We start from the raw sequence: 12382 nt of genomic DNA on the forward strand, positions 1-12382 counted from the left end.
ACGCAATTGTGAGGTGGCTGCTATGTGATATTTTGCATAATACCTGCCATGCAAAATGTATCCCATACAGCAGAGGCACCTGACAAAAAACTCTTAACTGGGCTAGAACTACACTGTACAAGAATACAGGTAATACACATTAAACATGTAACTACAGGTATATTATACACTATAAAACTATAAATGCATAGTTTATTTTAATAATTTCTGCCTGTTATTATACTACTTCCCCCTTTCTCAGAACTTTTTTGTGTAAATTGTGGCTGGTCTTGAGATGTACGCTCTCTAGAAAGAAAACACATTCACATGAAAGAAATGAGGCATTTCTAAAGGAACACTACTTGTAGTGGGACATGTGTGCAAATGAAGAGTAAATCTCCAAACACCTATAGTTATTGCAATATTCTCAGATGAAATAAACAACTTAGAGACTGCTGCTGCTAATAGGACACAATGAAAAATCAGGAAATGTCTCTCTCTTTGCTGTTAAGGCCAATAACAACAGGATCCTGGGCCCCCCAGGACCATGGTAGGTTGCTACTGCATTGCAGGGAGATATCTGATGTGTCAGAATGCGTTAACTTTCTTGGCAGGCAGGCAAGGAATGACTGTAGAAAGAGGTATTAGGTGATTAAGCAGTATGAAAGCATGATAGTAAGTTCAATTAACAGAAAGGATATAGAAACATATGGAAAATGTTAATGTAACAACAGCATGGACACAATTTTCAATACAGAAAATTAAGAAATAAAGGAGAGGTTTAACCTCCTATATTCACAAATTAATGATTTTAACCAAAGATTAGAATTACATAAGGAAACAGAAAAGTACAAAAATAATTGCCTTGTTAGCCACAACAAATTTAAATTAATGTAATGTTTATTTTCCTGTTATCTTTCCAAATGCAGCCATTTTAGCTACACAAAGTAAGTGATTTAACTTATGTGGGATAGAGACTCATACTGCTATCTATTATAAGTATTAAAATCACTTATTTGCAAGAACAACAGTAGAGAATAATGAGGAAGATAAGTACTAACAGGCACAGGAGCAGAAATTAAAAACAAATGAAATTAAGAAATATCCTTAAAACCATTGTATGATACCTTGTGCCTTACATGGTACTTCATTACATCATGTTTTGTATAACATGTTTTTTGTAACTCTGCCCAGGACACTGCACACATTATGAGAGAAGACCAGAGAGAGGGAATACTGAGGGGGAATGAGGCTACATGATTATTCTTGTAAATCTTTTGGGTTTTAGAAGAACATGCATATGTTACACAACTTCTTTCTATTCTGTGCAATGACCAGACTGAAAAGGCTTGGAATCCACAGAAGTAGTGATTTTTGAAGGCTGATTAATGCTAAATTTGGGAAAAGATCTTAAATATTTTTCTTTCAGCTCTTGACGAAGTCTATAAGCTGTTGAAATTTTTATTTATTTGCAAATAAAAAGTACAATGTTTGCAATTTTTGGAGAATAAGTATTGTCTTAGATCATTGTAGGATAAAGTATGATAATTCCTGTACTTTTAAAGGCTCAATGTCATGAACAAGTACTATGCATGTATAACTTTGTATATACTAAAATAATTTTAAAAAGCTTTATCTTTAGGGGAAAAGTGTTACGTTAGAAAGTTTAGTAGTGTATTGTCAGCATCAGTTATGTAATTGTTATACATTGCAGACATTTTTAGACTGTCATATTCAAGTTTCTTTTAGATTTTTAGATTGCGAAGATACTAAAACAAGAGAGTCTACTAACAAGAAATGAAAGAAATTAATGTCAAGCACTTCTAAACCTCTTCAAAATTACAGAAAGTGTCAAAAGAATGATGAAACAATATTCAAATGACATCTGTAAAAACATTATACAAATTGCAGTCATGTCAGGTTGTTCCTTGCAAGCTCTCACAGTTACAGTAGGTTTATGTTTCTTTTTTTTTCATTCAAAACAAACAAGCAAACAAACAAATGAAAAAAATCCATAATAAAACCAAAAACAACCAAAGAAAAATACACATCAAAATTAAAAACCCATTTTCATTGCTTCCTTGGTGTTAATGAACTATGCTATTAAAATAGACATCCTTAAAGAAGCAGCCACTTTTCCAAATACAGAGAATCAAACACCAAACAAAGAAACAAATCAAATCACTCCTCTGTGCACATCCCCCTGGCCAACCAGATTACATATCACATTTGGAACAGTTTCTATGCCAAATCAAACCTTTCATTCCAAAATATACTGGTGCAGAGAAAGCCAAGGGCCAGATTTCAGTTTCAGTCTTCAGCTATTTTGTTTCAGAGTAAGATCAGAAGTCAACATTGATAAATACTGTCTTGTCCATGGACATTACCCTCTTGCTCCACTAAATCTCCTTTCAATCTGTTAGGTTTTTCTGCAGCATTTTAGAGCTATTCATTCATGCCTTTGTCTTACTGGTTAAACTGCATCTGTTAGTTGATGCCTGACTTATAAGCTTACCCTGCACAAGGAGCAGTTTTATTTCCCTTCAGCTCCGTAAATAATTTGTATAAACCACCAGAGGAGTACCTAAGTGCTGGCAGCAGACAACGTGATATTCAGCTCTAGCTGTCCTATATCTTACTATGACCTCCAGCCTGGCCAGGAAGGAATGAGCTGGTCAAAACCAGTCGAAGTCCAAAACTATCTGGAAATAGTAGAGAAAATGATTTCTCACTGTCCTGCGACAGTGTTCTGAAAGTGAACATTGGTTTGTGTGCAGTGTATGGCTGTTGATGGGTTCTTGCTGATGCTAAACTTGAGCCAAAAAGTATCAGTTAAAATAGTAGTCAATAATGTCTTTATATCTAGGAAATTCCTTCCAGCTCTGCCGGAAGAATGACTTCCTGTGACCGAACGACAACCTAAAACAGAGCTGGATGTAAAACCAGTGATGAGTAGGGAACTCCCACTTAGCCAGCTGTGGCACATATAAGTGGCACAGGTACCACAAACAGAGGGACTTTCCACTGGTTTCATGTAGAATTTTTAATTTGATTTAATGACTCTTTCCTTATATTTTTAGGTGATCCCAGATACTGAGGAGACTGCTTAAATTTGTGGAATGACGAATGTGTTCTTTTAAATAGAAGGACTTTATATGATAAGCCTACATAAGTGGAAGATGAAGACTATGGAGTAGTCTTGAGCTTGAAATTAATTTCTTTATAAATGAGGACCATAAAAAATTCGTTTCTTGTGAAAACTGCATTTTCTGAATTTTCAATTTTTCTATGCCTGTAACTGTATTATATTAACACCACTTCTCCTCCCCCTTTCACTTCCCCATTTCTTTACACTGTAAAGCATATTGTTTCATCCACCAGCTATCTCATTCTACAGGATCTGAAAACCACTGTTTTCTAAATACATAGTAAATACTGTGAAATTGTAGGAAACATAATTTTCTTTATACATGCTATAGAAATAAAATTTTGAGTTAGTATACACTGTTTGCAGAGTCTGATTGTGATGTCACTGAGAAATATCTGCATATAGCAGTGGTTCTTTGACAGAATGAAAGGAAGTGACAGAATGATAGGGAAGGGAAGTTCTGGGAAGGGCAAGGGCAAGGGCAAGGGCAAGGGCAAAGGAAAGGGAAAGGGAAAGGGAAAGGGAAAGGGAAAGGGAAAGGGAAAGGGAAAGGGAAAGGGAAAGGGAAAGGGAAAGGGAAAGGACAAAAGGAAGCAACAGGATGAAACTACATGTGATATGGTCAAGCTATATAAACACTGCAAAGCTAAACGCTAAGTGACATGCATAGTAAACCTGTATTGATACTTTGCAGAGAAAAACTGTGAATTACCAATATTGGACAAAAGTGTAATTTTTGTTGCCTTTGTGAGATTTAAGGACTTACACAGTTGTCATCACAGATTTTCTTCTGATGGCATTTTGAATAAAGGTCCAAGAGAAACAAATATTGGTGAAACTGAGAATTAATAATTCAAATGTAATGTCTTAGGAAGAAAAGGTGTAAAAGACATAAACTCATAAGTGAAGGAAAGCACAATGCCTAGAAGAAAGAATATTGTGTGCAATTTGGAAATAAGACCTATCTCTTCCTTGGTACTTGCAGCCTATGAAACTGTTGGTTGTGTAATTTTTCTGTAATTGTCCTGCACCATTCATACTTTGTATTGCCTGGTAAGTGTGATCAAATGAAAATTAGAGAACAGAAGATGTAGGGGTTTGGTGTACTTGCTAAGGTTTCTTTTACATATCAAACCTGAATTTAAGCAATTCCACATACTGGTTATATTGAACTGCATATCCTGCATTAAAAAAAAAAAAAAAAACAAACAAAAAACCAAAACAAAACAAAACAAAAACAACCAAAAACCAAAAAACAAAACAAAACAAAACAAAAAACCAAACAACAAAAAAAACCAACATCAACAAAAAAAAACCCCAAAAACTGTTATACCAAGGAATTTTGGATTTGCTGTACTTTAGCCACATTTGGCTAGTTGACAACAAAAATAAAGCCAAAGACATCAACATTTTTCTCTTCAAAAATTAGGGACAAAAGAATGGAAGCAGCATTCAGTAGATATGATGAAAAAATCTGCAGAAAAACATATTTATTAAGTAGACTGAAAGAAAGGATCATTACACTTATAATGAAATCCATACGGTTTCCACAGGGACTTGTTTAAATTAAGGCATAATTTTTAGACAAAGCAAGACTAATTTGAAATTTGTCAGCAGTGAATAATTTACTTTGTCCTTCTAAATCAGCAGTAGCAACAGGTTTTTTCTTATCTTATTAGCAATCTAAGATAATATCTCCAAACTCAACTCATGCCATGTGAACTTACTGGGGCTTTATCTTTAAAACTTACCCTTTTCATTGCTGCCTTTCCTTCTTAGTGTGGCTTGCTGAGTATCTTGCTCTATAAAACAGGTTATAGATCTGGAAATGGTCTGTAGCAGGGAAGTTAGTCCTGAAGCCCTCACACAGTGAAATACAGGTTTTGGGCCAGTGGCTTTGTCCGTGAGTCCAGAATCTTTGGAACAAAGGTGGTGCAGCAGCTCCAGCACTGGCTCCGTTGGCACATCCTGGTTGCAGCAGTTCTTCTGATTCACAGACTACTCATAGCAAGTGTAGCCCCAGCCAAGCCTGCAAAGCCAAGTTCTGTTCTTGGTTACAAGGATACAGCTCTGAATAGATGTTGGCCTGTTTTATTCATTCGTGGCTCATACTGGTGTCAATGTCTTTGGATATTAAATTAATGTTCATTCAAGCAACTTCCCACACATGTAATATTACTGTCCCTACTGAAATTATGGGAAGATATGACTAAGAGAAGACTTCAGAAGTTTGTAAGTATTAGTTAGAGTATAATTTGCTACCAAATTGAAACTTGTTTGAGGCTGAAGTAGCAGCAACTGTGCTGAATTTATTGGAACTGCATCTAATTTCAAACTGCCTCATAGCTTTATTTAAAGCTCTGCATTCTCCAGAGAGGAATTTGGAATAATAAATGTTTCAGCCAGGCTGTGCAAAAATTGTTAGTAGGTATTTCCCTTCACTCTAGCATGAGTTTAGGAGAATTAGCTTTTATTCTCATATATACTTGATGCAAGACTGCTAAGAAACATGCTGAGATATTTTTTCCAGTTTTTGCTTTCCATATCTGAAAATAAGAAGTGATAGCAGTGTTCCTGTACTCTCAGTAAATAAGTATTCCACTTTAACTGTATTCTGAAATTTACATATGTGCCAATTCATTATTTAGGCATAACAAAAAAAAAATAAATTAAAAATTCATCTTTATTATAATGTTATGGGATTTGACATAATATTCTAGGGTGAAGCCAAGGACAGATAACACTCTAGCAAACTGGCTGTTAACTTCATTAATGACTGATTTCCTCAAGATTGCTATTAGAAAGTAAATTCAGTGGTTTAGAACAGAAATTACATAATTTCAGTTGGTCTGCCCTCCTTTAAATAAGCTGTAGCATGATTTGAGGCATATTTGGAAGAACAGCTGTTTGTAATTTAGACTTTCAGACCTTGGACTATGGATTTTCAGCAAAAATCCTAAAGTAGTAAATTGGCAGCATTAGTAAATCCTAAAGTAGTAAATTCAGTTAAAAATCTAAACATTAAAATTAGGCAGAGAAGGCATGAAGATGTGAAATTACATATTCCAGCTTCAATATGGGTAGAACTGATGGTAATTAAAATTCATCTCCAATCTACCCAGGAGTATTTTCCCTGCATCTGTTAGGAACTTTTCTCTCCATGCTTTTCTTTTACCAGCATTACAAAAGAGAAATGCAGTCAAATGGAAACTAGTATAAACTCCATGCAAACAATTTATACAGTTTCAGTATTGCTCTATTTTACTGAAGCAATGTGAAGGATTGTACTACCAGCACAATGCTTAAGAAGCAGCAGTATATTTTGAATAAAGAGCTCTGCATTCCACTGTCAGCTGAGGAGATCAAACAGAAAATATGCCAGCAGTATAGACCAATGCATTATCACCCCCTCCCTCTTGCAGAATAACTGTGCTTCATAATGTGCCATAACATTGGCAAGCACAGCTCAGAGCTTTTAAAGAACACAAGGAAGCTCATGAATAATGGTTGAATCAGGAAAGTGATAATTAAATGAGACAACTGAATGCCGGTGGAGTCCCCAGTGGAAAACACTGTTCAGTGAAGATCATCTTCATTTTCCTAGGTTTAGCAGTACAACACTAAAGATATTTTTCAAACCAACACTTTAATGAAAATATTGAAGTTCCCAAAAACATATGAGATATTTTCTTGCATGTAAGCTCTGTTTTAAAATGGAATGTATATGATGTGCTTCTAAGAGAAAAAAAAAAAAAAAAACCAAACAAAAAACACTACAACAAAACCAAACAACATAAAAGCTTTCATGTTTGATTCAGTGAGATAAAATATTTTGCTGGTTTACCTAATTTTTTAATTGACACCATTAAATTTATATTATAAAATGTGGCAACCAATAATGTAATAATAGTAAGCATCTTGGCTTAAATATTTGTTTCATGTTTCTTCTTGTATTGGAGGTATAGTTAGTTTTGTTCCACCTCCAGTTTCACCTACTTCGTGACCTTAGAGCAAATATGGTTCACTGCTATTTATCAGTGGGAAGTCCCAAATTTTTATACAATAAGCATCTCTACTGTCTCCCTGTTCTGTCATGCTCCTCCTAAAGTTGTGCTGCAAGGAGAGGCTTCTGTGCTCCTTGCGCATTAATCAACACGCATTGGGTCTGAGAGCCAGGAGCTGCAAGCTGTAGCTGCAAGCTACACCCGGATCTTTTTTGGTTTTGTAGTCCCCAATTAAGTGCTCTCCCACAGTTCATCCCTCGAAACAGAAATGAGAAATGAGTCTTGTTATGGAACAAAAAATTGCTTTTTGTAAAAGCACTAAAAGTCAAAGTGATTAAATGGCTTGACATTCATGTGGACATGATGGCAAAATCTGACTGGAACACAACAGTTTTTGTGACTTATGGTGTGTATAATATACATTCATTCATCCATTTTTATTTGAAATAAAGTCATAAAGCCTTGTTACTTTATTACCTGACTTGTCATTCTTAAAAAAAAAAGAAAAAAACCAGCCAAAACAGACTGTCAGTGGATCTCAAGGTTGCATTTCAAACAAATTCAGAGGTTTTTTTAAAAATTGGAAGGTTTTATATATCTTCTTGAAAGGATATTTTTAGCATCTGAACTGCCTGAATTTAAAGATCTTAGAAAAATTATCTGGGGTATGTTTTTGTTAAAACACCATACAGACTATTAGCATTTATCATATTTATGTGATTTTTTTCAGTAAAATTTCAGTTTCAGTCTTTGCTATGCTAGTAAATGCAATGGAAGTTCAAAGAGTCCTTATACTGCAAAGGATAAAAGCTTTATCACATCTAAATCAAGGTGATGTAAAAGCAGTGAAGATTATTTATTCACAGAAACTTTATCCATTGTAATCAAGGTTCTGGGTTGGGTATATAAAAAAATCATGAACTGCTCTTAACAAGAATAATTAATAATACAAAATTTCTCCCTTTTTTCCCCTTTTTTTTTGTTTGGGTTTTTTTTTTGTTTTTGTTTGTTTGTTTGTTTTTGTGGAGTTTTTTTTTTGTTTTGTTTTGTTTTGTTTTGTTTTGTTTTGTTGGTATTTTTTTCCAGTAAGGAAACTTAAAAGTTGTTCTCTCCCTTTGCCAGGTGCCTCAGAAAATTTGGCCAATGCAGATTTAACATATAATGGGTGCTCACATATATTTTTATACTCTCTAAGTTGTTACAGATCCACTTTATGTTGCACAAATCCAGTATTTTTTCTACCGGAGGAAATTGAATGTGGTGGCGGCCTGGTTGCAGACATGGGGGTGGAGGTTTTTAGCGCTGTGTGGGTGTGACCACGGTGTTCATTCCATACCACCAATGTCTTCACTGAGTTAAGCAGGACAAGCTGGGCACCAGAAACCAAAAGTTCTTCTTACCAGGCTTGCTGGAGCAGAGTGGACTTGCCTTAAAACCCTGGTGAACTTGGTTGCTCCTGCAGTCCACCATCTCCCCACTGTCCCGCCTCTCTGGAGCAGGGCGGTGCTGAAAGGGACAGCTCTGAGGCACGAGCCAGCGGGGTCAGCACCCTGGCACAGGTGTTTCACACACACACAGACACACGGACACACAGACACACGCACATCACACCATGTTGCAGAGATTTGGATGTGGCAGCTCAAGCAACTGCAGAGAGCGGAGCTCAGCCAGTGGCTGCACGATCCCTGCTTGCATGAACTAACATCCAGGGTTTGTTTGTCCTGGCTTTCCATTGTTTTTGGGCTGGGGGCTGGAGCGGGAATGTTAAGCTGCAGGAGATCTCCTCACCACATCACCTTCATTTCCCAAATACCTGGTGTATGAGCACGACTTTTGGGAAACTTTTTCCCCCCTTTATTCACCATTGGGAATACCCACCTTCTCTTTTTTGTACTCTTGTTATTAAAACTGTTGCTGCTATTGTGGTTTTAGTAAAGTTTTATTGCAACTCATAAGTTTTCATTTATTGTCCCTTACTTACTGAAAGGGACTGGGGGAGAGAGTGGTTTGTTTGGAATTTAATTGCCCTGCTTGGATTAAAATCACAGACAGTAAAAATTCAAGGGCTAAAATACCCTTCTGAAAGATGGAAAACTCTGAATCCCCTCGGTTCTCAGGAAAACAGAATGATGTGGAGTGATAATTTAAATGGTTATTTTCCAGCCATATTGGTTTCCTGATTCACTGTGGTGGCATACAAGCAAGCTGGTGGAACAGCAACTGAAGTTTACTGCTCAGGATGGCAAAACTACTAAATGTTGTTCTGCATCAGCCTGATGCCCCTCCCACATACCAGAAACTAAATATTTGAATTAAAAACTTCCTTGGTTTTTGTTTCATTTTAAGGGTTTTTCAGTTATATTTGGTGGGGGGGGGAGAGGTGAAAAATCACTAGGAAGCAATAAATCTAAACAGATTTATTCCATTTAGCTGTTAAACCAAAGAAGAAAGAGAAAATAGAGTCTATTCTAAGAGAACACCCTAAAATCATGTTTCTCATTTTTTTTCAGATAGTGCATACAACACTGCATTATGGAAAAATAGATAGAGATGAAGTTAGGCAGGGTGATGTTGCCAAGTACACATTAGAGATGGGTCAGAATATTTATATGTGAATTCATAAGGGTAGTGTAGAAAGATCCTTATAGCATCCCATATGCTAATCTGTATAAAAGATGTTGGGAAAATGTTTTGAAGCGCAACATAAAAGAGAAATTTAAAATTTTGGTCTTGTTGATAAAATTAGAGGTGTCAAAAATTCCGTTCCTTCGAAAAAAAAAAAAGATAGCTTTGTTGGCATGGGGTACCAGAGTTGATTTGAACCTTGGTGTTTGTACTCTTTAGGGGGAGTATTTTTGGTATATTTTGGCTATTGTTATCCTCTCAAGGAGACAAAATTATTGCCCACATTTTGTCCCAGATTTAGCTAAAGAATACTTGCTTTAGGCTGGGATGTCAGTGAGAAGGAGAAAAAAAAATGTTAAAAAAAAAGAAAAAACCAAAAATTAGTAAGTACCTTAAATAATCCTTAAAAGTTCATTTTTCATTGTGAGTGCATCTTTAAAGCTGTATGGCACTGGATTAATTTAGATCAGATGTGAAAAATTTTGATTATCATTCCTAATGCCAAAACAGATGAAGAAATCTGGAAGGCCTCATAATATCATAATTTAGTGAATTAGGAAGGATCTGAAAATCATAAAGCTTTGAATTACTTTCTTTGCCTTTCAGGTTAGTTTGAAGCATCTCTCTTAAACGGCTCCAGTACTCACAGCTGTAAGACTGTTGACAAATGACAAATGACAATTTTTAACTAATTCACAAATTTATCAGGAGAAAAGATAAATCTTGCTTGGGAGAGAAATTTATAGCTGAAAACCATCAAACGACTTTTTCTCCAGTTTTGGCCTGCACTGAGACTGTGAGTAACAAGGCACTTTAGTTCTGACAAAAATTAGTAAATACAGCCCCAAATTTATTATCTTGTCTCTTATTAGCCAAATGTTTGGGGATTTTGTATTCTTCAGCTGTCAATTGACCTTTAAAGAGGTCAATCTTTTTTTTTTTTTCTTTCAGATACAGAGAAACCTCAGAGTTAGGAAAAGTCAGAATTCTATGGATTGAGCCCTTTACTCCCAAGGGTTAACACTTGCCATCTTCATAAAAATTCCTCTTAGTTAGTGAAGTTATGAATCTTTCTGAAGTGAAAGTTATCACCTGGCTAAGTAAATATTTGCAAGAGTTTAGTAAATAAAATCTCCAAAACCCACCTCGTTAGGATGTGGCTTGATCACTCTTTGCTACACTTCACATCTGCCACCTCCAGGAAAAGTATTCCATAGATCCCTGTTTTTAATTAAGGAGACCTATACTAATCCATACTGATTTTAGGACCTAGAGTAATACTAAAAACTGTATGGAGGCCTTCCCTGTCAAAGAGCAGGCAGCTGACTTTCTTATTCATAAGTACAATTCCTGATCGAGACAAAAATCTTCAAATTAAATTAATTTTCAAATTATAGCACTTACTGGTACAAATAAATAATTCGGGGGACTCATGCATTTCACTCTCTAAAAATCAATACAATAATGACCTTTTTGCCTTCTGTAGCAGATGTGTTGCATGGTGAGCTTCTGGGCACATCCTGCTCCCTCCCTGAAGCAATGTGGCACCATCGGATTGTGAGCATGCCAGTCTGGGGAGCTCTGCTGAGAAGAAAGCTATTTCAAAGACACAACAAATGAAAGTGACAACTGTTTACACTATCCAATGCTGTAAAATTAATGAAAACCACTAAACTCAAGATTTCCACTAGTCAAAATATCCTTTGACTTTCTTTTTTGAGAGGTAAAAGGAATAGTTAAGAAAAGAGAACAAAAGAGAATGGGATAGATGTCAAACAACTAAGAAACTTACAAACACTAGATGAGGTATAAGCAAAAACAAAACAAAAAAAGACTTATAGTCCAGAAATATAACCCAGGAGCTTGAATGAAGTACACTTCTGCCTTACAGAAAACGCAGGAGTCTTTATGTGCTTAAAAATACTGACCTGAGTGGCGCATGCATGATTAGCCAAGGAGGCCTGTGAGCCAGAGAAAAACTTTGTTAGGGTTTTTTTCTTTCCTTTTCTTTCCTTGTTATTGTGGAATTTTTTTCCCATTGAGTTGCTAAGAAGCACTGATGGCTGGGTGCTTGAGACAGTGGGAGGGGGGAACTCCTCTGGTTTTTGAGGGGGGTGAGAGAACAGAGATACCAGGACAATAGAAGCAGGATAAAAAATACAAGGGCTGGGGAGCTGGGGACTCTCATTTTCTCTTGGTTTTCAGAGGCGGATGGTCGAGCTGCCACTTGGGGAAAAGAATTTCATTACCATTGCTATAAGGCCGCTGGGAGCTGCCCTCCTTCCTTCTGCTGCTGGGTCCTGCACCTCTGCCCTGCCTGGACACCCCACAGTTCCAGCCATCGCCGCAGTTTTTGATATGTCTCATACACCCTGGGATTTCTGCTCATCCCTGCCGTTCTAGCTTGCTGCTTCTGAGAGTCTTGGGGGCGCACCGGGATCAGCTGCTCCAGGGCTTTGTGAAGGCGAAGTCTCTTCTCCATCCCTTCCCGTCTGGGCCAAGCCGCCATAGCAGCGCGCTCCCCGAGCTCGCACCACAGCGCCCCCTGCAGCCCCGGGGGAGTCACTGCACCTGCCCTGCCCAGCGGAAGCCACCAGCGCCCCTGCCGGCCGTGACCAGAACTGCA

At 36.9% G+C, this 12382-nt stretch overlaps 1 long non-coding RNA gene across 1 annotated transcript; it reads right to left on the reverse strand.

Annotated features, from left to right (window-relative positions):
* Positions 1-861: 861 nt before the first annotated feature.
* Positions 862-11967, reverse strand: LOC135289724 (uncharacterized). The gene is made up of 2 exons (XR_010352447.1): positions 11226-11967; positions 862-5156 (listed from the first exon to the last, which is right to left on the reverse strand). It is a non-coding gene; the product is annotated as an uncharacterized LOC135289724 (long non-coding RNA).
* Between the last annotated feature and the right edge of the window lie 415 nt (positions 11968-12382).

This window comes from Passer domesticus, chromosome Z, assembly GCF_036417665.1.
Source record: "Passer domesticus isolate bPasDom1 chromosome Z, bPasDom1.hap1, whole genome shotgun sequence".
Lineage (NCBI taxonomy): Eukaryota > Metazoa > Chordata > Aves > Passeriformes > Passeridae > Passer > Passer domesticus.